Genomic DNA, 24094 nt, shown 5'->3' on the forward strand with positions numbered 1-24094 from the left:
CCATCCATCACGGATATAGGCAAATAGGCACTATAGGCAAAGCACACTGTCTAACACAGAGGTGTTTGATGAGTATGCATTTTAGTCCCTACCTCAAAATAAGCCAAAACCAGAGGACCTTCAGCACCGCCCCACTTTTTAAACCTACCAAAAATCTGTGGCCGAGACAAACCTTCATGACAACCCAGCAGTTAAACATATCAAAATAGAGAGCTTGAGGGCCTGGAAGTCCAATATGTCCAACCTAAATGCAAGAAGGAGAATTAGGCTGTGCCTTTGTAACACTCACCCCTCCTCCGTCCACACCAGCTCCCCCAGGGGAAGGATGTCAGTCAGGCACCTGGAAGGAGGAAACAGCGTTAGCTCCTCCGAAATCGAACGAAGTTCATAGACCCAGCAAGGAGCTGGAAACTGAGAGGCTGTCATTTAGCTCTCTGAGGAACCTTAGGGAAGTTGCTGAACCTGTTAAACAGAAAGGCCTGTGTGACTACACAGCAGAGCTAAAGGGAAAGTAACACTTTTGAAGTGGAAGCGGCCAGCAGGGGCCAGGCCATGAAGGGCCTCCGAGGCTGAGGTAAAGAGTTCAGTCTTAATTGTAACAGCAGTGGGAAATCACTGATTCATAGGGTAGAGAACAGACTGGAAACAGGCAAGAGCAGCTCTCAGTGTACGCATTAGGGGTTCTTGTGGTTGTCCAGGGAGCTTATGACAAGGGCCCAGACTGGGGTGGTCACAGTAGAGCTAGAAAGAAGTAGATGGATTCAAGAGATCCTTAAGAGGCGCTACCCAGGGGTGTCCGGGTAGCTCAGTCAGTTGAGCATCCAACTGCGGCCCAAGTCATGATCTCGCAGTTCATGAGTTCTAGCCCCGCATCAGGCTCTGTGCTGAGAACTCAGAACCTAGAGCCTGCTTCAGATTCTGTGTCTCCCTCTCTCCCTCTGCCCTTTGCCAGCTGTGTGCTCTCTCTCTCTCTCTCTCTCAAAAATAAATAAACATTAAACAATTTTTAAAAAGGGGAGCCTTGGGGCACCTGGGTGGCTCAGTCGGTTAAGCGGCCGACTTCGGCTCAGGTCATGATCTCGTGGTCCGTGAGTTCGAGCTGTCAGCTGTGCTGACAGCTCAGAGCCTGGAACCTGTTTCAGATTCTGTGTCTCCCTCTCTCTCTGACCCTCCCGCATTCATGCTCTGTCTCTCTCTGTCTCAAAAATAAATAAATGTTAAAAAAATTTTTTAAATAAAAAAAAATAATAAAAAATAAAAAAAATAAAAAGGGGAGCCTGGGTGGCTCAGTCGGTTAAGTATCCGACTTCCGCTCAGGTCATGATCTCATGATTTGGGAGTTTGAGCCCCACGTCAGGCTCTGTGCTGACAGCTGGGAGCCTGAAGCCTGTTTTGGATTCTGTATCTCCCCCTCTCTCTGCCCCTCCCCAACTCGTGCTCTGTCTCTCAAAAATATATAAACATTGAAAAAGTTTTTTTAATTAAAAAATAGTAAAAGAGAGGTACCCAAAGAATTTGGTGATGGACTGGACATGGGAGATAAGGGAGAGCAAAGGCCTGCCTACCCCTCAGACACTTCCTTCTATGTCAGTCCTGATGGTCTCCAGCACCCAGGAAAAAAATATACCCATTGCTCTCTCAACCTGGCCTCTCCTTGCCTCAGTCTCCTCAGCTGTAAAATAAATATGGTTTGACTCAATGGTCCCTACATTCCTTTTAGCATTAATATTCTGTTCTGGTCTAATTCGCTCACAGACTAAGGCTCAACTGCAGGCCCAGCCTCATACCCAATGGGGCAGGAATGTTGGAGGGACTGGATTCAAAACAGTACATCTCCAGGTGGGATGAGATAGCTCCACTTCGCACAGAACACGAAAATCAGGTGACTAGGAAGGTTGAAGGTGGACCAACAGGAACAAAAGCTGTGAGCCCTACTGTCTGCTCTCTGATCCAGCTCTGGAGGCCAGCATGGGGCTCAGGACACCATTCACTCCAGGTGTGACATCAGTCTCCCAGCAGCGGACAACCCGCTTTCCTACTCACTGGGGTGAACTACAGGAGGCCAGGTAGCAAGGGTGCCTGGGGAAAAGTGCGGTACAGTGGGTAGAAGCTCGGGGCTCTGCAGTCACACAGACCTGGTTTGAACTCCAGCTCCACCTCTAGTTCTGAGGCCTGGGGCCAGTCGCTTCACTTCTCTGAGTCTTGGTTTCCTCATTCGGGAAACAAGATAGTGTCTGCTTCCAGGGCTAACAGGAGGGTTCAGTGAGATGTTGTGTGAAAAGCTCAGCACAGTGCCATATCACAAGGATCACAGAGGTAGCAGCCTCCACTTACAGATGTGGAAGCTGAGACCCAGAAAGGTGGAATGATTCACTGAAGACCCTACAGTGAACCAGTGCAGGGGTGAGACCCAGAGCCCGCGTTCTTAACCACTGGGTCGTGTGTGCACCATTTTGATTCCTGCTTCTCAGATGAGAAGGTTGAGACTAAAATATTACAAGTGACTTGACCAAGGCCACAGAGAAAATTAACAGTAGAAGAGGTATTTGAACTCAGGCCTCCTTGATGAAAAAGCCCATGTCCTTCCCTGTGGATATCTAGAGAGTAGATGTGTACAGAGAAGCTTCAGATTTCAGAGCCCTTTAAACCTGGAACAGGGACAAATGCAAATCTGGGCAGAAGGAGGGGGATGGGGGTGGGGAAGCTACCTTGAGAGGAAACCAGAAGGAGCTGGTAAAACAAAAGCCTCTTTCTCAGAAGCCTTCTCTGGGGACTGGGCAAGGAGAGGAGGGGGCTGACAAGCAGGGCCATCATCCTGCCAAGGCTGAGCTGAGGGCTGGATCTAAACAAACAGAAACAGATCCAGCTTGGCTACCAACCTGCTGTGTGATCCTAGGCAGGTCACACACACATCTACACACACTCAGTTCTCTGTTCCTTCAACTCAAAATGAGGTGGTTGTACTGAATGGCATGGAGATCCCCACTTATAAGAGACTAATAATAACCATTCCTCATAAGCTCCAGACTCCAGATCAGTCCCTGCTCCTAAACCCCAAAAGGTGGCCTCTTAACGCTGGCTCCACTATTAGCACAATAGGGTTGAGAAGTCCTGCATTTGGGCTCTGGCCAGTTAGCCAGGTCATTTCCCTTCAACAGGCTTCGGCATCCTCATCTGTAAAATGAGCATATATTGGGGTGTCTGGGTGGCCCAGTCGGTTAAGCATCTGACTCTTGATTTCGGCTTAGGTCATGGTCTCACAGTTCATGAGGTTGAGCCCCACATCCCACTGACAGCACGGAGCCTGCTTGGGATTCTCTCTCCCCTTCTCTCTGCCCCTCCCCTGCTTGCTCTCTCTCTCTCAAAATAGATAAATAAACATTTAAAATGAACATGGGGGGCACCTGGGTGGCTCAGTTGGTTAAACGTCTGACTTTGGCTCAGGTCACGACCTCACGGTTTGTGAGTTCGAGCCCCACGTGGAGCTCCATGCTGATAGCTCAGATCCTGAAGACTGCTTTGGATTCTGTGTCTCCCTCTCTCTTTGCTCCTTCCCCTGCTTATTCTCACTCGTTCGCGCTCTCTCTCTCTCTCAAAAATAAATAAACATTAAAAAAATTTTTTTTATTAAAAAAAATAATAAAAATGAACACATATCTTTGCCTGATCATTTACAGAATGGGAAGATCCAAGGAGCTACCTCAGAGGCAAGAAATTCCCTGAGGTAACCAACAAAGCAACCCTCACCCCAGTCCTCAACCCAAATCCACTGTCAAGGTCTTTTAACTTCTCCTTTCCCTCTGGCCCATGTCCCCTTCAGAAAAACAGAACAAGAGAATTCAAGCTGATGGATACCACAGCAGTATCAACAACCCCCACAACGAGTAACCACAACCACAGCTGATACCAGACTACTGACACATGCCAGGCACAGTGCTAAATCCTACACTTGGATTATATCTCAGGTAATCCTCTCAGTCAATGAGGTGAAGCCCACTGTTAATCTAGATTGACAGATGACAGACTAAATTTCAGCAGTCAAGTGACTTGCCCAAGGTCATACCCAGAGCAAGTGAATGGTGTGGCCACCCAGATAGATGCAGGCTTTTCATTTGATCTCAGAAGTCTTAATCTTATCGTTGAGGCTTTGGGGTTATCCAGGGTAACATTCCACCACCGGGCACGGCCCAGATATAGGCAGTGGGGGTGGGGGAGGTGAGTGAGTAATATCTGATCTTCACCCCCCAACACAGCTACCCAAAATAACTAGTCTTTATAGTCTTGTATTATTTTTATTCAAATATGTTCAACTCAACTCTGGCTAGAACAGCACTGTCCGATACCAATATAATGCAAGCTATATATGTAATTTAAAATTTTCAGGGGTACCTGGGTGGCTCAGTCAGTTAAGCATCCGACTTCAGCTCAGGCCATGATCTCACAGTTTGTAGGTTTGAGCCCCGCGTTGGGGTCTATGCTGACAGCTCAGAGCCTGGAGCCTGCTTTGGATTCTGTGTGTGTGTCTCTCTCTCTGCCTCTCCCCTGCTCGTGCTCTATCTGTGTCTCTATCTCTATTGCTGTCTCTCTCTCTCTCTCTCTCTCTCTCTCAAAAATAAATATTAAAAAAAATTTTTTTTTTTAATTTTCAGAAGCTGGGGCACCTAGGTGGCTCAGTCAGTTGAGCATCTGATTTTGGCTCAGGTCATGATCTCAGGTTCATGAGTTCAAGTTCCTCATGAGTTCAAGCCCCACATCGGGCTCTGCTCTCGGCACAGAGCCCACTTCAGATCCTCTGTCTCCCTTTCTCTCTACCCCTACCTCGCTCGTGTACACACGCACACACACTCTCTCATGGTCTCTCTCAAAAGTAAATAAATGTTGGGGCGCCTGGGTGGCGCAGTCGGTTAAGCGTCCGACTTCAGCCAGGTCACGATCTCGCGATCCGTGAGTTCGAGCCCCGCGTCGGGCTCTGGGCTGATGGCTCAGAGCCTGGAGCCTGTTTCCGATTCTGTGTCTCCCTCTCTCTCTGCCCCTCCCCCGTTCATGCTCTGTCTCTCTCTGTCCCAAAAATAAATAAATGTTAAAAAAAAAAATTTAAAAAAAAATAAAAAAAAAAAAAGTAAATAAATGTTAAAAAAAATCTTCAGGAGCTGCATTTTAAGAAGTACCAAATAATGGGTGAAATTAATTTTAACAGTATATTTCTTTAGCCCAATATATCCATTTCAACATGTAATCAATATACAAAATATTGAGATATTTTACATTCTTTTATTCATACTAAGGCTTCCAAATCTGGCGTGTATCTTACATTTAGAGCACATCCCAATTCTGATGCTAAACTTTCAGAGGATACTTAGATTCCCTTAGCCTTTACAACTGAAAGTAAATTCACAAATCTAATAATCTAATTTTTGTAGAAGTTTTTTGATAACTGAATGGAGTATTCTTGGTTTTTTTTTTATTTCTTTTTTCTTGTGATGAGAACTTTTTTTTAATGTTTATGTATTTATTTTGAGAGAGAGACCGCATGGGGGGAAAGAGGCAGAGAGAGAGGGAGAGAATCCCAAGCAGCACAGAGCCTGACACAGGGCTTGATTTCAAGAACCATGAGATCATGACCTGGGCCAAAATCAAGAGTCAGAGGTTTAACCAGCTGAGCCACCTAGGTGCCCTGGAGTATGCTTTTTACATTTTAAATTAATTCAGGGGTGCCTGGGTGGCTTAGTCGGTTAAACATCTGACTTTGGATCAGGTCATAATCTCACGGCTCATGGGTTCAAGCCCCACGTCGGGCTCTGTGCTGACAGCTCTGAGCTTGGAGCCTGCTTTGATTCTGTGTCTCCCTCTTTCTCTGCCCCTCCCCTACTTGTACTCTCTCTCTCTCTCAAAAATAAATAAACATTAAAGAGGTTTTTTTTTTATTTTAAAGTAATTCAAACCAAATAAGATTAAAAATTCAGTTCCTCAGTAGCACCAGCCACATTTCAAGTGCTCTATAGCCACATGTGACCAAGTGGCCACTGTATGTACTGTATCTCTAGACAATCAAGTCCTAGATGGCAGGGATGGTGGCCTCCATGGCCCACAGCCAGAGCTAGGCCTCCCAAAGTCAGTTGAATCTGAAGAGAATGGTGTCTACTCATTCAGTGAACGCCTACTGAGCCTAATATTAATATCCACCTCCGGTGCCTGTTACCTTCACAGTGATAGTGACAAAGAGATCAGCGTACCAACTGTTCAGAGAATGACAGTGTGGCTCAGAGAGGTGGGCCACCTCCCAAGGTCACCCAGCTTAGACCCCAGGCCTGTCTGACTTGGAAGCCTGAGCTCTGTCCCTAAAACTTGACAGGGGACAGGTCTGGGGTTCAGTCTTCTAGAGAAAGAAATAAGCCTTTGTCACTATTCTCATGAACCCTATCCCCTAGTCCAGCAGCAGAGCATAACCCAGAACAGGACACCTGATGAAGAGGATAAAAGGGAAGGAGAGCAGGAGAAAGGCATGGCGTGGCCTGCCTTAGGTAGCAATCCTGTACACAGATCTTAGGCCACTTGTGACGCCATCCCTACCACCTCCCACCCCTACAAGGCAGGAGGCAAAATCAGCAAAGGTCCACTGGCTGCCAGCTCTCTGGGTAGGTCCCCCAAGGTAGGTGCCATGCCCTGTCTTGCACCTCCCCCAAGAGCACTCATTCAGAGGCTCTAGGATCCTGGCCAGAGCCATTACTCACCTCCCAGGGTCACCTCAGCTGGAGTCCAGGGAAAGGGTCCAAGAAGCAGCCTGCCCGCTGGAAGGAGGGGAGGGAGGAACAGACCCTGGAGGCAGATTCCAGAGTCAGGGAAAAAGGTGGCAGGTACAGGCCAGAAAACCCTGGTGGTCTCCGCCCCTCTCCAGGGGCACACAGCTAGCGTTCAGCCCCCTCCCACCAGCCCCACAGGGTGAAAGTCTCAGTGGCTATTATTACATTTAACCATTAACTTTGATTCTTTTCCATTTCAGCAGGGGGCAGATCAGGCAAAAAAGTCCCTTCTGGGGCTAATGAGACTTGGAAGGGGAGAGAAAAGGAAGGGGTAGGCGTGAAGGGAGAAAGGAGCGGTTAGTGAACCCCCTCACTTCCTCCTTCCCATCCCATCCTACCAATGTGGGACAGCCTTCACACCAAGGCAGAAGTTCCATAGGGTCAGGGGCAGTGACCTGGTATATAGTAGGTGCTCACTAAATATTTTTAATTAACAAGCAAAGGAGCAGGGTGAACTAGACTAAAACAGGCCAGATAGATGGGCAGACTGATGGAGAAATACAGGAGACAAAAAGTGGCTTGCCCTGGGCTGGCACCTCCCTGACCCCTTTGACCCCAGGTCCTCACTGAGACCCAGGTGGACTGAGGACTGGGACCACAGCCACCTAGGGCATGCCACGGGTGTGGCTTTGAAGGAATGTCCCCCATCCTTGGCCCTGTTCTTCCTACCTGTGACCTTTGGAGGCCTCACTTCTTCCCCCATAAAATGGGGGTGATACTGGCAGAGCATCACATATAGGGCTGTACAGGGCCATGCCCACAGATGATGGGGTGCTCTGTGCCACTGTAATACAATCGTATCTCCTGCTGCTTGGCAACAGCCTTTTCTCTTCTTAGACCACCCCCTGAATTCCTCCACCCCCCAATATTCCCCTGACTCCCACCTATGTGGTCCTTTTTCCTTTCCGGGAAGGAAAGCCCAGAATAATGACGCTCCAGCCCACTCACATCCCACTCGCCTAGGATCACACACACACCCTGGCAACAGATTGCTACCAATATGGCATTTGCTTGTCATTTACACCCTTCCTCGGGTTCTTTGTCTCCCTCCTCACCCTCTTCCCCCAACCCCAGAGCAGGCCTAGGTCCACAGCCCACCTGGGGCTGGCACTGAACTCACCGTGGCCAGTGAACTGGCCAGTTCTTGGGCGGGGGCTCCCCCTTCTGGGCCTCTGCTTCCCATGTATGTATGTGGGGATGAGGAGGGTGGATCAAGAGATGGCTTCTCCTGCTAGCCAGCTCTGATTGTTAGAGATTCTGACACTTCTGGGATCAGTTTGTGCTTTACCTTCAGATAGACCAGAGTTTGGATCTCTACCTCGACCAGGTAGACAGGCGGCCCTGTTATTACGAGACAGACTCCAAGGCAGGCCTGCAGAGGCCTGGGACCACAGCGCACCCCTGACCATTCTCAGCTCAAGCCCAGATAGACAAAGCTCCCCCCGCCAATACCCCCACAACAAAGCCCTACTCTTCTAGTCTTTTCTCTCTCGTTCTCCATAGTGGCATTGTGAGCCATCAAGCCCCCAAATTCTTCTTGGCAAAACAAAGCTTGATGCCGCCCCTCCCTAAGCCCCTTCTATGTGGAGATTCTGGGGCTGCCTCTACTTCCACTCTGTTCTTTCCTGTATCCTTCGGGCAACTCTTCAAGTGTGTGCCCCCACTTTCTCATCTCCAGCCTGGAGCTCCTCTCTATCTCCACAGGGAACACCTGTCTACGCCGATTATGGAGTCCACCCTGATCTCTCCCTCTTCAGCTCAGTCTGCCATATTTCTTCCAGATGCTACTCCTTGTAGAAGACTCTTACTGCCCCTACTTGACCTTAGAACCATGGAGACCAAGAGGCTCTTGGAATGATTTTTCTGTGTCTCACTCTCTCCCCCCAGTATATGATGCTCCAACCATAATAGGTGTCTGCCAAAACAACAATGATAATAACCATTAACTGAGAAATAATGAATTATAATCATATATTGACCATTTATTCTGTACAATGCTCAGATCTCAGCATTTTACACATATCATTTCAGTTAATCCTCCCAAACCCCCAACAGACTTGTTATCTTTAGCCCTTTGGTTTAAGCTGAGAAAACTGAGGCTTAGAGAGGTGAAGTGACTTATCCAAGGTCACACAGCCAAGAAATGGCAGAGTCAAGACTGGAGTTGAAGTTCTTACCCACTGCCCTACTTGGCCTCCCTCCAATCCACAAAGAAAAAAGGGGACGTGTGTGAAGTTGTACCAGGGATGGGGCCATGGGGCCTCTAGAGAACCCAGCCCAGCCCAAGGTCAGAGGCAGATTTTGCAAATAAAACTCAATAACCTTCTATTAAGCACCTACTCTGTGCAAAGCCTTATGCTAGGTGCTGGGGAGCAAAGAATGATACATGAGACATCCTAGTGCTCACAATCCTGCAAGAGAGGCAAGCCCATGTCACACGGTAAAGCTAAGACCAGGGAGAAGTCGTCCCCAGAGGGGAACAGACAAGGCGCTAAGGGAATGCAGAGCAAAGACAGATTTTCATTACAGGAGTAAGGGTGGGAGGGTCCACAGGCTTTGTGAGAGAGAGGTTCGCATCTGAGCTGAGCCTTAAAAAGGTAGACAGGATTTCAACAGTGATTAAAGAAGGGGGGATGGCATTCTTGGCAGGAAGAACCCAGGGACCTGGGACAAAGACGCAGGTAGGGGCTGGGCATGTCCCAGGAGCCAAAGGAAACACATTCTCCAAACCCCTCTCCCTGACACTGGCCCCAGTGTCCAGCCCTAAAGAGGTGCCACCTTGAGCATCCCTAGACTCACAGGCATCTGGATCACTTACTGTGAATGGGCACAGAAAGAGAGAAATAGCTGGGCACCTGTGCATGTGGTTTGACTGGAGGGACTCAAGGGACTCAAGAATCCAGGCTCTGGATGGAATCTTTGAAGATGAGAGATGCTAAAGGGAGGGGCACTCCCTTCAAAGTGGGGGAAGCTGAGGAGACAGCAAGGAAAAGGGCAAAGAATGTGAACTGGGCAGCAGGAAACCTGGCTTCTAGAGCCACTGAGCAAAGTTACATGGGAATTTGGGCTTATCCTGTCCAACCCCCATTTTATAGCTGGAAAAACTGAGGCCCAGGCAGGGGAAGGAACTGGCCTACAGTCCCTCAGCATCTTCACTTAAAACCAGCAATGTGCTGAGAGTCAGGAGAGATCTGCCTTCAATGCATGATTCTGCTGTTAGCTCCCCAGTGACCCTTTTCCAGTCATTAGGCTCCCACTCTTATAAAACAACCCTAAAGATGGGTCGTGATTCAAAGACTCTGATAGTGCCTATGGATCCTTTCCCAAGATCAAGGCACACTCTCAAAATTATTCATGCCATTTCAGAAGTTCATGAACATTTGATATCAACATTCTCCAAGGATGATCTGAGAACCCTTGGTGTCACAATCACCTTGACAAGGAATCTGTTAAAACAGGCTGATTCCAAGGCCCCACCATGGATCCCACCCTCCCAGAAGGCAGCTGAGTTTGAATCTCTAGATGAGTCTTAGAAAAGAGTCTATTTTTAGCAAGTTCCCCTTTGCTACTCTTAGAGGAGCAAATTTTGAGGCGGCCTGCCTTAAAGAACCTTCAGAGGAGGGAGTAAGGAGTGAGATACTGAACCACTCTCCTTTTAGCTATGTCACATATTGCACTTCTGTTTCCTTGCCTATGAAGAGAGGGCTCTGTGTCTTGAAGGCTTAAAGCCACTGCTCATTAATCAAAGTTCCTTCTGGTTGAATCACCTGCTCAAGCTGACCATGGTCATGGTCTCAATGGGGGTGGAAGGAGTCCCAGCAAGCTGACTGAAGAAGCTCCCCAGATTTAGAAGTGACATTCTGAGATTAGCAGCCCTGCCTGTGAGGGAGTCTGAACTCCAGGGTTGAACTTGGAGTGACAGGTTCCCTATCAGCTCCAGCCTGCAGATTCCTTTCTTCTATCTGGACTTTCTCTGGCCCTTAGCCAGCCCTGGCTTCCTTCCTTTTCCTTTCTAGCATGAGTGTCCTCCTAAACTTGAGTTCCCTGGTTCTAGCCTCTGCTCCCCTGCTTCCCTCTCCTCCCCATCACTGAGCCTGATAGAAGATCTCCAAGCCCCCAAGTGCCCTCCCAAAGAGATAAAGCTATCATGCTTTGTAAATGACAAGCTTATTTAACTAGAAGACTCAGGATAATCTGTGAAAAACTAAGGTGACCAATGACCAAACAATATCTAGGTAAAAAGCCAAATACCCTCAGACCTGCCCTGTCACCTGTCCGTGATGCAGGTGGGCTGCTGCCTAGACCCAGATGGGCTCAGAGCTGTGGCCAGCCCTGGGGCCAACACTGTAGGAAGGCCAATCCCTGAGTGAGGTGACAGCACAGGCTGGGAAGCAGGTGAGCTGGATTGGAGACCCCGCTCTCTGAGCTGAGAATCTGCTCTCTGAATTTGAGTGAGTGCACATCCCTCTGTGAACCCCTGAACACTCTTGAATGTCCCATCCAGGGCAGTATAGGAAAGATTCAAGAGTACCCATGGGCTTTCAATAGATCTATGTTTAAATCCCAGTGTGCCACTTGCTGGTGGAGGGCTGAGTAGGCCTTGGGTAAGTTATTTAGCCTCCTTTAATAAAATGGGGATCTAATCTCTGCCTTGCTGGGTAGCTGCAAGGATTAAAAGACATAAGGCATGTAAAGCGCTTAGCATGGGGCCTGGCACATGGTAAGCCAATAACGTAAGCAGCTGTTTATCAGTCACCAGAGTGGGCCTCTGACGAGGAAGACTCTAGGCTTTCTGATTCATAAGTGGCCCCAAGCAACCCCAGAACCACCCACTCGAACTGGGTCTGGAGACTTTATCTTTAGATTTCCAATCTGGAGAGAAGATGGGGAGATGAAGAGGGGAAGGCAGGACAAGGGAGTGAAGAGAAAACTAAGAGGAGGGAGGGAGGTAAGGAAAATCAAGGGGTGAAGAGGGGTCTGGCTCCTCCAGCTGAGGGAAAAGGAAGAGGACTTCAGGGCAATTGTCAAGGCAGGATAAGCCTTCTCTCCTTTCCAGGGCCTTCCCTACGCCCACCAAGGCAAGGCTTAGAGTGACACAGCCTGCTGAGAAGCACAACCTTGGGTGTCAATAGGGACATTGAAGCTTGGGTTACCTCCAGGTTCTGGCTCCCCACGTTGCCGCTGCCCGCCTGTGGTGGCTTCTTCCCGCTGGAGCAGGCAGAGATGGCCAAGCCAGGCTGAAAACAAACAACCTGCCCATTCAGCCTGCACAGGCACTGCCTGCTCACTCAAGGGACTCAGGGACCCCCATGCTTGGGATTTTGACCCTGGTTCAGCAGCACACTTCCCGTTGGCTCCCCGTCTCTGTGCTGCACAGTACCCTCTGAAGGCTTCCACCGGCCCCACGATCCTGCTCCTTGGCCAACATTGCAATAGGGGAAAACCACTGTTCAGACCCTCAAAAGAAGCCACAGACAAGGTGTTCCAATTGCCACTGACCAGCTGTGTGACCTTCGGGATGTCACTTTCTCGCAGAGTGTGTTTCCCTTCTCTGGCTAATGAGGGCAATGGAGGGTAAGGACCATCTCTAAGGTTCTCCTAACTGACAGTGGCTATGCTTTGTAGGAGATCTCGGGGCACACAGGGGCAAAGAAGACTTGCCTCAGGAGAGGAGTGGGCTGGGCAGGGCCCCGCTGAGAATGCAGTGGACGTGGCGATGGCCGAGGGTTATTATGATGATGATGATTATAATTGAAAATCCCAGCAGCAGACTCTTAAGCAATTTACAAAGAGCTTTCTCATTTTCCCCTGGGATTCACAATCTGGTGAGGTAAGTAGAGCTGGATGATGCTAATTCACATTAGGCAGATGAGGAAGTGCAGCAAGATTTAAGTGATGCGTCCCAGCTACTAAGTGCAGGGCAGGGGTGCCAAAGAGGAAGTAATCATTACCGGGCTCCTACTGTGTGCCACCTCACCAGGCTTACTCACACCCGCTATGCAGACCAGGGCTGACCTCCACAGCACAGCATGCCATTGCAGGGGCTACCGTCTCCATTTCACAGGAGATGAAACTGAGGCTGAGGAAAAGTAATTGATTTGCTCAAAAGCTCATGCTCCCTTGCAAAGCTTGGATTTGCACCCGGGTTTGTGGGGCTCCAGGATTTGCACTCTTTTCCATCTTCCTGTATGTACTGGGTTGAATAGTGTCCCCCAGGTTCATGTCTACCCAGAACTTCAAGAATGTGACCTTATTTGGAAATAGTCTTTGCAGATGTAATTAGTTAAAATAAAATGAGGTCATACTGGATTAGGGTGGATTCTAAATCCAATATGACTGGTGTCCTTTTAAAAAGAGGAGGTGACACAGACACAGGGAGAAAGGGGAGAAAACCATGTGACAACAGAGGCAGAGGGAGTTGAGGGCCAAGGAACACCAAGGCAACCACCAGAAGCTAGGAGAGAGGCTCGAGAGAGACTCCCCCCACGGAATCTTCAGAAGGAACCTTGCTGACACCTTGATTTCTGACTTCCGTCTCCAGAACTGTGAGAGAATAAATGTCTGCTTTTTTAAGCCACGCAGATTGTGGTACTCCATTGAGCAGCCCTAGGAAATTAATATACTGTGAATCCACTGAGCAGCAGACCTGGGACTCTTATTTTCAGATTCCTACTCACTAGGCAGCCTTGGGTTAAGGGGTGTGAAGGCCTGTGAGAGGTCAGTCTTGCCTCTCCTTCACCTCCCTGACCCAAGCTGGCCTGAAGTCCACCACCTGTGCTCCTTCCCATCCTAGGTCTCTATCCACCCCACAGGGACCTTCTATCACGCAAACAAGCATCCTCTGAGACCAGTCTCCAGGTCAACAGCACTCCTGCCTCCGCCTGGCCCTCTATCTGGCCCACCCTCTACCACCACCTGGAGAGCTGTGTTTTTGAAATGCAAATCTGATTCTTTCAGAGGCTAGCTTAATCCTCTTCCCTAGCTCCCTACCACCTGTAGAACTCCAGCTCTTCAGCCTGAGCCAGATCGGACCCCAGACTTCCTCTCCGGCCTTACTCCAGGCCAGTCGTGCCCCACCTGTCCCCACCACTCACCACCATCTGCTCCAACAGATGGAACTATTTGGAGTTCCCCCTAACAAGCCCTGGTGCCTTTGCACATGCTGCTCTAACTACTTGGAAGATAAATCCAGCCCAAACACCACCTCTCTTCTTTGTGAAGACTTTTCCTTAGTGAACAACCTCACCCTGATACCTTGTACACTGTACATCTTTACACGTCTGCCCGTTTACCCCGCCTGTGAGGACTGCTGGATTCATCTCCGTTCCTGGAGCCCTAGGGCCCAGCACAAAGGCATTCAAGAATGTTGAACTGGGGCGCCTGGGTGGCTCAGTCAGTTGAGCGTCCGTCTCACGTGGTCACGATTCATGGTTCACAAGTTCGAGCCCCACGTTGGGCTCTGTGCTGACAGCTCAGAGCCTGGAACTTGCTTCAGATTCTGTGTCTCCCTCTCTCTCTGCCCCTCCCCAGCTCGTGCTCGCACTCTCTCTCTCTCTCTCTCTCTCTCTCTCTCAAAAATAAATAAAAACATTTAAAAAAAAGTGTTGAATGGAATAGTAACAATTGCTAATACTTACCAAGTGTTTACTACCAGCTCAGAACTATGTACAGCATCCCATGTACGTTACCACACAACCGTATGGAACAGATACTATTATTGGTTCTGTTTTAGGAAATGAAGGAAGAAATGAAGTGCCTTGCCCAAGTCTACCCAACTGGTATGTGGCCAAGCCTGAATGACTCTCGAGCCAGTGCTTGTAACCAATATTAGGTACACCATCCATCCTAATACCATCATTTTACAGAAAAGGAAACAAACAAACAAAAAAGGAAAAGTGACTTGCCCGCATACAAGGCATGGACCCAGATCTTTAGATTCCTTATTCAATGCTCTTCCTCTTCTCATTCTACAGAACCCTATTCCAGGAGGACACAGACACTAGCAAGGCTGTATTTCCTTGGAGAGCTTTCTCCTGCCTCCCCTAGAGCAGAGTCCAACATGGATGGGCCCAAGCACGTAGCTGGCGTCCATCTATGGCCAGGAGATATAGTAGTAAAAAAGACAGATAAATCTACCTCTAAGAAGTCTGAGGCCTGCTTAGATATTACAATGTCAGGGCTTGAGGGGACACTTTGGGAATCACTTAGTACCATCAGCCATTATATAAAGTCATCCACTTCAACAAATTTGTCAAATACCAATCATAAGCTGGGCACTGTGTGGGGACACTGGGAAGAATGACAAGCAAATTTCTACCCAGGTGACATTTGCACCTTAGTGAGGGGAGACAAACAACTAGCAAGTTTATGTATAATTACAAACTCTCATGAACACTATGAACTACAGGGAGCTCTAAGAACGTGTAACAAGAAAAACTGACATTCCAGGGAGTTGGCAGAAGCCCCCCTGAGAAAATCACTCTTGGGCTGAAATCTGAAGAATGGGAGTTAAACAAGGTAAGAATCAAGGGAAGAGTATGCTAGACAGAAGGAACAGAATGTGCAAAATCCCAGAGGCCAGAGAGCTCATGGTGCCTAGATGAACTAAAAGAAGACTAGAGTAGCTGGTTTCCAGAGAGGTGGGCAGGGACTTGATCCTGAAGGTCTTAGAGGTCAAGGTAAGAAGCAGAGAACTGAGCAGAGCAATGACACCCCTTGTTCAAAGCCAAGCCCAGAGCAGACAACGAGTTATTACTTTATTCGGTGAAGGGGTAATTTGTCCAAGATCTCAGGGAAGACCTGGGACTTGAAACCAGAACCCCCACCTGCCAGGCTGGGGCTGCGGGGCCACTTCAGTACGTATGTGGGAGAAGACAAGGGATGCTTTCCCGGTGTTTCAATCTATAGGAGGTTCCAGTTGCCTCTCTGTACCTCTCTTAAGTTCTAGGGCAAGACAATCACCTGTGTTTGTGAAAACATAGACTGCTGGGCTCCATGAGTTATTCAGTTTGTCCGATGGGAGCCCCCCAGATTTGCATTTCTAACAAGATCCCAGGTGACCCTGCTGCTGCTAGTGGAGTGACCATACTTTGAGAGCTACTGCTCTAAAGGATATGGGGGCAAAGGGGCATAGTGAGTGGGGACCACAGTCAGGATCCTTGGGGGCTAGAAAGGTAGATTTCTAAATCTGGGTAGCAATGAGACAAACTCCATCACTCTGAGACACCTAAGGGAGCTCTGAGTCCCAGAATTTATCTTACTACCTGCTCAGCCAGGGAAACTGAGGCTTAGGGGGTTTAGACTCTTACATAAGAGAAGTGCAATACAAATGTGCTGAGTGAACAGATAAACACAAAAGGGTTTGACCAAAGTCCAAAGAAGACCCCTGGACCAGACTCCAGGGGTCCTGAGCTCCAAGCCAGAGTCTTTCCTGTCCCAGGAAAGGGATTCAGGAAAGAGGACAGCAAGCTCAGCTTTCCCCAGATTCTGCTGCCAGAAACATTTTAAGAATTGCAGAAATCTGCTCTTGGCCCCCAATCCTATCACCCATCCACCCTCCTTCCTTTTACACTCTCAGCTCCCTCCCTTTTACACTCCAAATCCTGTGCACTTTATCCTGGCAAGCAGAGCAGCGGAGAGGGGAGGTGAAGTAACAGGGAAGAAAAACTGGAAGTGGAGGAAGAATTCTTGCACTTGAATGTCCTTCCTCCGGAACAAATCCTTTCTTCCATAAGAGTCTCAGCTTCCCTCTATCCTTGTATCCAGGTTACCCCCAATCTACCCACATTTCAGTACCAGCATCTGAAACCCACAAAACCAGGGGTTTTAAATTTCTAAACCAGCTTTTCACCCAGTTTTTCTATATTAGAGTGGCCCTGGACAGAATTTTTCTATCCTATCCTAGCTGGCAGCAAAATGGCATGTCTCTTGCAAACCCACACACATAGACTCACTAATATACAAACAGCTATACATGTACATAAAAACAAATATACCAGAACTTATAAAAACACATACACATGTACATCAAGATACATTTTTCATTGTTCACTGATAAAACATACCTAGGCACCCAAATGCAGAAGAAAAACACAGAGAGACACACATGCAGACAGACTACAAATCTAGACATGCATGCGCTACACCAGTACGTGGGGAAAGGGGTACAGACACACCCAGAGACCACTCTCAGAGTAGAGGTCTCCTGAGGGGCGGGGGGTCGTATTCCCATAAGGGCTCTGGCCCTTTAAGAGAGCGGTTTTCCCTCCTTTCAGGGCACCTAAGGTGCAGCTCTACCCCTGAGAGCTGTAAGGGTGAGGGTGGGAGTGTGGCTGACTCGATCAGGCCCCGTCGGACTCTGGGCCACTGTCCCCAGGCCGCCACAGGAAATGGATCCTTGAACCGACTTGGTCACCAGCCTGAGGACCGCTGTTGCTGCCACCACCCCCCCACACACACACACCGACACGCACACACGCCCACCCCTCCACACACACACATACGCACACACACACGCACACGCGCGCGCACACACAAACACACACCCGGGCTTCAGGCAGGACACGCCCTCCGCTCCAGCTCGCCCGGGTGCGCGGGCTCCGCCGTCAGCCCAGCTCTTTCTGGCCCCTGGGGTGTGGCCGCCCACCTGCCGGCAGAGAGTCTCCGCCCGGCGGGGACACTCCCGCCGCCGCCGCCACCCACCGCCCCGGCCAAGTGGCTGGCTCCCGGGGACTAGAGCGCGTCAGCCGCCGCCCCCCCCACCCCTTCCTCCCGGCAGTGCGGAGACAAAGCCGCGCACACGCACACGGGGGCTACGCGGATGCACACCCGCCCTCACACGCGCACACCCGGGGAGTCATACTGGCGCTCACACGGCGACACACACACACACAGCCACGGGGTCCAGCCACAAGCGAGGCCACTGGCACACACCCTCATCCAGATGCACACACACTCAGCTACATATTGGGACACACCCTCTAATAGACACATTCACGGACACACGCAGACACACACACCCTCACCCAGATACACACACGCCATCCAGTCCAGACACGCGGAGACATACAGCGCACACACACACCCCCCCCCCACGCAGATGCACACCCCGAGCACACGCACGCGCGCACACACACAGCAACCACTTGCCCAGACCCACGGGCACACGCGCGCTCACACCCAACACCCTGAGACGTGGACCCCGCCACACATACCGGCGCCAGTACTGAGACTCACGGACCGAGGCCCGGGGCTCCTGGCTGGGACGCCCGCCCCCCGCCCCGCGGGTGTCCAGCCCCCTGGAGCCGGCCTGTCAGTGCTCGAGGACGGGAGACCGAGCCCGGAGCCCTAGCCACACACAGACACACACGAGAGCAGACGCGGCGGGGTCCCCGGGGCCCGGGCGACGGTGGCGCGGGCGGCTAACCTGGCAGGGGCGGCGCGGCTTCCGGGCGCTGTCTGTCCTCAGTCCGTGCGTCCGGCGGCCGCCCGGGCGGGCTCCGAGGCGCACTCGAGCTGCGCAGAAATGCCCCGCTCGCTCGCTCGCTCGCTCTCTCCCTCCCACGGCGCCCAGCCCCCTCCCCGCCCTCCCCCCACACCCCGGCTCCCCCTCCGCCCCGCCCCGGCCGGCTGCCCCCGAGGAGGCGGCGGTGATCCCGGCCTCCCCAGCAGCCGCCCGCGAGCTAGCGAGCAGCGGCGCCGAACGGCGAGCAGCCGGGGAGCGCCGCAGCCGCTGGAGCCGGGGCCGCGCGTCGGGAGGAGCCGCGCCGGCCCCCGGGGAGGGGAGAGGAGGGGAGGGGGCTGAGCCCCGCGAGCCCTCCTGGCGCCCGTAGCCCGCCGCCCGCTTCCCCACGTGGGCCCTGCGCCCGGCGTCTACCTGAGCCGCCGCAGAGCTCAGAGGCCGGGGCCGAGCGGCGGGGCGACGGAGAGGAGACGGACCCCACCCGGGCCTCTTCGCCCTCCCCGTCCCGGCCCGGTGGGCTCGCGCCCCGCCCCCACCTCCTCCCTGGGCCCCGGCAGCGCCGGCCTGGGTTTTCCGTAGCTAAGACGCCTCGGCTCCCGGCCCGGTGCCCCGGGCTAACCCCACGGCCCGGCGTCCCGCTCGCCGGCCTCCTCTACCTCCAGCCGGGACCTGGCCGACGCCCACCCGCCTCCCCACCACCCGTCCATTGTTCCCGCCGCCAGAGCTTGCGGAAGATCGCGCAGCGCCTTCCAGCCCTCTCCCAGGTGGCATTACCTCTGGACTCTCTGGGGCCCTCCCAAGAACTGGCCCCTGACCCCAACGCTCACCCTCCACAGGCTCTGGCACGACCAGAGTAAGGAGCTTTTCTAAATTAGGGTTATAACCTCTAGCCCTTATAGGCGCTCCTTCAGGTCCTACTTGGAGTATAGACTGAGGTTTGGGGAGGGAGGAATTAACGCAAGTTCAGCAAGATAGCAGCGGGGAGAAGATGGGGGTCCATTCCACAGATGAAGAAACTGAGGGCTCCTGGGACAAGGCCAGGCCCTCCAGAAGTACAAGGAGTAATGAGCCTGCCCTCCTTTGTTAGATACTAAATAAAGCAGAGCCAGGGGGAAATAGCAAGTGTTATGTATTTCATGGGTTTTACTGAAAGTCAAAACGAAGGTAAAGGCCTATTATGTGCAGAAGCTTTCACCTCCTTTGTCTCCCTTAGCCTATAGTCCTATGTGGCAGCTGTGATTATCCCCATTTTGCAGATGAGTGGCCTGTCCTAGGTCTCTCCACCAGGCAGCACAGCTAAGATAAAGCCCAACTATTATTCAAGTTCTTCACTATGGTCCTTTCCTCCAGCATAGGAAACTAAATGCCAAACAAGCAGCTGAGAACCTAAAAAATCAAGGAGGGGGGCTCAGTTTGCACTCCAAAGAATTTCCACAAACTAAGAGCAGAACTGAGGGAGCCAAGGCCCCAAAGCAAGACCAAGCACGTCTTGTCCAGGAGGAAAAAATTATAATTAATAATAAGAACTAATGATAACTGGCATGTTTGGAGCACTTACTACGTTCCAGGCACTGTTTTAAGAGCTTTGCTTGCACTAACTCATTTAATCACGCAATAACACTGTGAGAAAGAGGCTCTTCTTATCCCCTCTTTCTACAGTAGGAAACTGAAACACAAAGACAGTACATAGTTTGATGAAGTGGCAGAGCCGGGATTCAAATCCAGGAAGCTGATTCCCAAGCCTGCGTTTTTAACCACCGTACACCAGACAGAAGCAGTCCCAGTTGTGAGACAAAGGCATGTGAACTAGAGCGCCCACCACAGCAGAACCCTCTTTAACTTGCTGCCGTCCGTCTCCCCGTGTGTACTCAGGGCACAGCACGCAAAGCCTGGTATGGAGGCCTCATCTGTTAAACTGCTGCACGACTGCCACATGGGGCCAGAGTGCTGAGTGCCACGTGCGGGGCTCACTTGCAGCCCTCTCTGCTCTGCTGGCATTTTTATCAGTGGTTTCAGATGAAGCAAAGGAAGGGATGAAATGCTTATCAGATCTGCTGCTGGCATGAAGCTGGAAGGGCAAACACTCTGTAAACCAAAATTAGTTTCCAGAAGATCTCAGCAGCCTTGCGGCTGTGCTGGAACCAACAAGATGAGGTGCCGCACAGAACAAATGTAAATTCCTGCCCTTTGGTTCAAGCCAAAGCAGTCCCACAGAACTTTCTGCGATGATGGAAATGTCCTAAATCTGTAGCCACCAGTGGCTGTAGAGCACTTGAAATATGGCTAGTACAACTGAGAAACTGAAATTTTAATATTTAATTTTTAGTACTTAAAATTTAACTAGCCACATGGGGTTAGTGACTGCCATATTGGACTGTACAGTTCCAAATGATCAAGTGCCCAAAGTATAAGATATAAAGAACCTAGATTAAGAAGAGTTCCAGTGAGTGGCACCTGGGTGGTTCAGTCAGTGGAGAGACCAACTCTTGATTTCAACTCAGGGCATGATCTCACAGTTTGTGAGACTGAGCCTCACGTAGGGCTCTGCTCTGAGAGCTCAAAGCCTGCTTGAGAATCTCTCTCTCCCTCTATCTCTGCCCTCCCCCACTCTGTGCTCTCTCCCCCTCTCTCTGTCTCTCTCTCTCTCAAAATAAATAAACATTAAAAAAACAAAAGAAGAGTTCCAGTGAAAATGACTTAAAGGTTTGAGTTGACCTCAAGTTCAACAGTGCAATGTGGCTGTAAAAAAGAAAGGAAGGAAGGGAGGGAGAGAAGGAGGGAAGAAAAGAAGGAAGAAGGAGAAAGTGAACATGATAATACTGTATCAACAGAAACCAGAGGTCAGACCAGCCAGGTGCTGCCCTGGGCAGATCACATCTGGGCCATGGGGCTCAGCTCTGGGACCCACATTCTGAGGGCAACACTGTCACATGAGAACATGTCTAGAGGAGGAGACCAGAATGCTGAGGACCTGGATCCCATGTTGTGTGATGACTGACTTACAATAGCCTGGAGAAGGGAAAGCATAGGGTGAATATAGTGGCTATCTCCAAGCCTCTGAAGGGTTGTCACACAGAAAGGGGAATAATAATTTCCTATTATTCAGGTCTAATAAACAACAAAAATTCTGCAAACCCCTAGGCCACATTATCTGAGGGAAGGATCTATGTCTAATTTCTCTTTCTGTTCCTCTGGGCATCCAGTCTACCGAGAACCTGGCCCATATTACACACTGACTACAAACTTGCTGACTGAATGGATGTGAAAGAATCCCACTCAGCTCTAGTGGGTAGACATCAGGGAGGACAATTTCAGCTCACTATAAAGAATGCACTAACCATCACAGCTATCCGAGAATGAAACAATGACCTTGGGAGTCACTGGGACCCAATGACCTTGGGAGTCATTTATTGACTCCCTAACAATAAATGTATTAAAAGAGATTGGGTTTTCACATCCACGCGGCCAACAGACACATGAAAAGATGCTCAATATCACTTATCAGGGAAAGGCAAATCAAAAGTACAATGAGCTATCACCTCACAGCTGTCAGAATGGTTAAAATCAATGACACAAAAAACAGCAGGTGCTGGCTAGGATGTGGAGAAAAGGGAGTCCTCTTTCTTGCACTGTTGGTGGGAATGCAAACTGGTGCAGCCACTGTGAAAAACAGTATGGAGTTTCCTCAAAAAGTTAAAAATAAAACTACCCCCATGAGCCAGAAATCACACAACTAGGTATTTACCCAAAGAATACAAAAATACTAGTTTGAAGGATACATGCACCCCAATGTTTATAGCCGCACTACCTACAATAGCCAAATTATGGAAGCAGCCCAAGTGTCCATCAATAGAATGAATGGATAGAAGATGTGGCATATATACACAATGGAATATTACTCAGCCATAAAAATGAATGAAATCTTGTCATCTGCAACGACACAGATGGAGCTATAGACAGTATTACACTAAGAGAAATAAATCAGTCAGAGAAAGATAAATACCATGTGATTTCACTCATAGGTGGAATTTAAGAAACAAAATAAACGAGCAAAGGGGAAAAAAGAGAGGGAGAGAGAAGCAAAACAAGAAACAGACTCATAACTTGTAGAGAACAAAAAGTAATGGTTACCAGAGGGGAGGTGGGTGAAGGGATGAGTAAAACAGGTGATGGCGATTAAGGAGTGCACTTGTGATGAGCACCAGGTGATGTACAGAGGTGTTGCATTACTATATTGTACACCTGAAACTAATATTACACAGTATGCTAACCAACTGGAATTTAAATACTTTTTTGAAAATTTTTTAATGTTTATTTTTGAGAAAGAGAGAGAAAGAGGGAGACAGAGCGCAAGTGGGGGAGGGGCGGAGAGGGAGAGGGAGACACAGAACCCGAAGCAGGCTCTAGGCTCTGAGCTGTCAGCACAGAGCGCGACGACACGGGGCTCAAACCCATGAACCCCGAGACCATGACCTGAGCCGAAGTCAGATGCTTAACCGACTGAGCCACCCAGGTGCCCCATAAATAAAAACTTTTTAAAAAAGAGATCTGTGTATTTTGTTTAATGTTTATTTATTTTGAAAGAGAGAGAGAGAGAGCACGCAACCATGACCAGGAGAAGGGGCAGAGAGAGAGGGAGAGAGAGAATCCAAAGCAGGCTTTACACTCAGCATGGAACCTGATTCGGGGTTCCATCTCACAATCTTGAGACCATGACCTAAGCTGAAATCCAGAATCAGATGCTTAACCGACTGAACCACCCCGGCACCCCTAAATAAAAACTTTTTGGAAAAGAAGAGAAAATGCCAACACATAATGTAAGTAGCAAAGCCAGCCCTCATTCTCAATCTAATCAGCAAAAATTTATTTACTTTCTGTCAGAAAAGAGACTGGGTCTTCATTTGGAAGCTGAACTAGGAACCAGGTGACCGACCACTCAAGCTGAAAAATGGGCAAGTTCTATTAGGAGGGAAAAAACAAGATCAAGGCTGTGCTTCCAGACAGCTATTGGGCTGTATGTACAGAACAAACCAACATGGAGGGACCAGAGGCTGGGAGGACCAGTTAGGAACCACTGCAGTGGTCCAGGAGATATGAGAGGAGACAAGGGGGCTGTCAGAACGGAAAACCAAGGACAGCTATGTCACGAAAGGAGCATTGACCCTCTACTGGGAGTCAGGCACTGCAGGTTCTAGTCCTCCCTCTGCCTTTAACTTATTGTGTGCTCTGGGGTAAATCCCTTCCCTTCTCTGGATTTGTTTTCCTGTCTCTGAAATGCAGAAAAATCCCCAAGTCCCTTCTAATTCTGGATTCTTTTTATGGGAGAGAGATTACGAAAGATAACTGGGATAATGTATCAGCCTTTACAAGCTTCAAAGTAACAATGCCGTTGTTCTCATTACTATTGTTATTATTATTACAAAGGCAGCTTCCCCAGTAAAGAGATTGGTAGGAGAGGACAAGAAGTCAAAGGACTGCATCTGTAGGGGTGGGAGTTGGAGACAAGGTCCTCCAGTCTTTGGGGAGGGCCAGCTAACAACTCTACCCCTCCCCTAAGTTCTGTGAAGACAAACAGGTCTCTGTGTTGTCACCTTATGAACTATTTCCTCATTCCTTTGAGCCACACCCCATACTTGGCTAAAGGAAGCAGCCAGTTCTAGGAAAAGTTAGACTCTGTCTCCCTTCTTTTAATGTTTGCAAACACCTGATGTGGTCTTTTCCTTAAATCATCTCTTATGAAAACAGCCAGCAATATTGGGCACTATATGCCGAGCATGTTACAGAATTTTCTCACCTTGGAAGGAAGCTATAATTATTATTCCCATTTTATAGG

The sequence above is a fragment of the Lynx rufus genome, unplaced genomic scaffold (assembly GCF_022079265.1).
Source record: "Lynx rufus isolate CCGP_SWC_20201006 ecotype Redwood Valley unplaced genomic scaffold, mLynRuf1.p SCAF_8, whole genome shotgun sequence".
In the NCBI taxonomy this organism is placed as follows: Eukaryota; Metazoa; Chordata; class Mammalia; order Carnivora; family Felidae; genus Lynx; species Lynx rufus.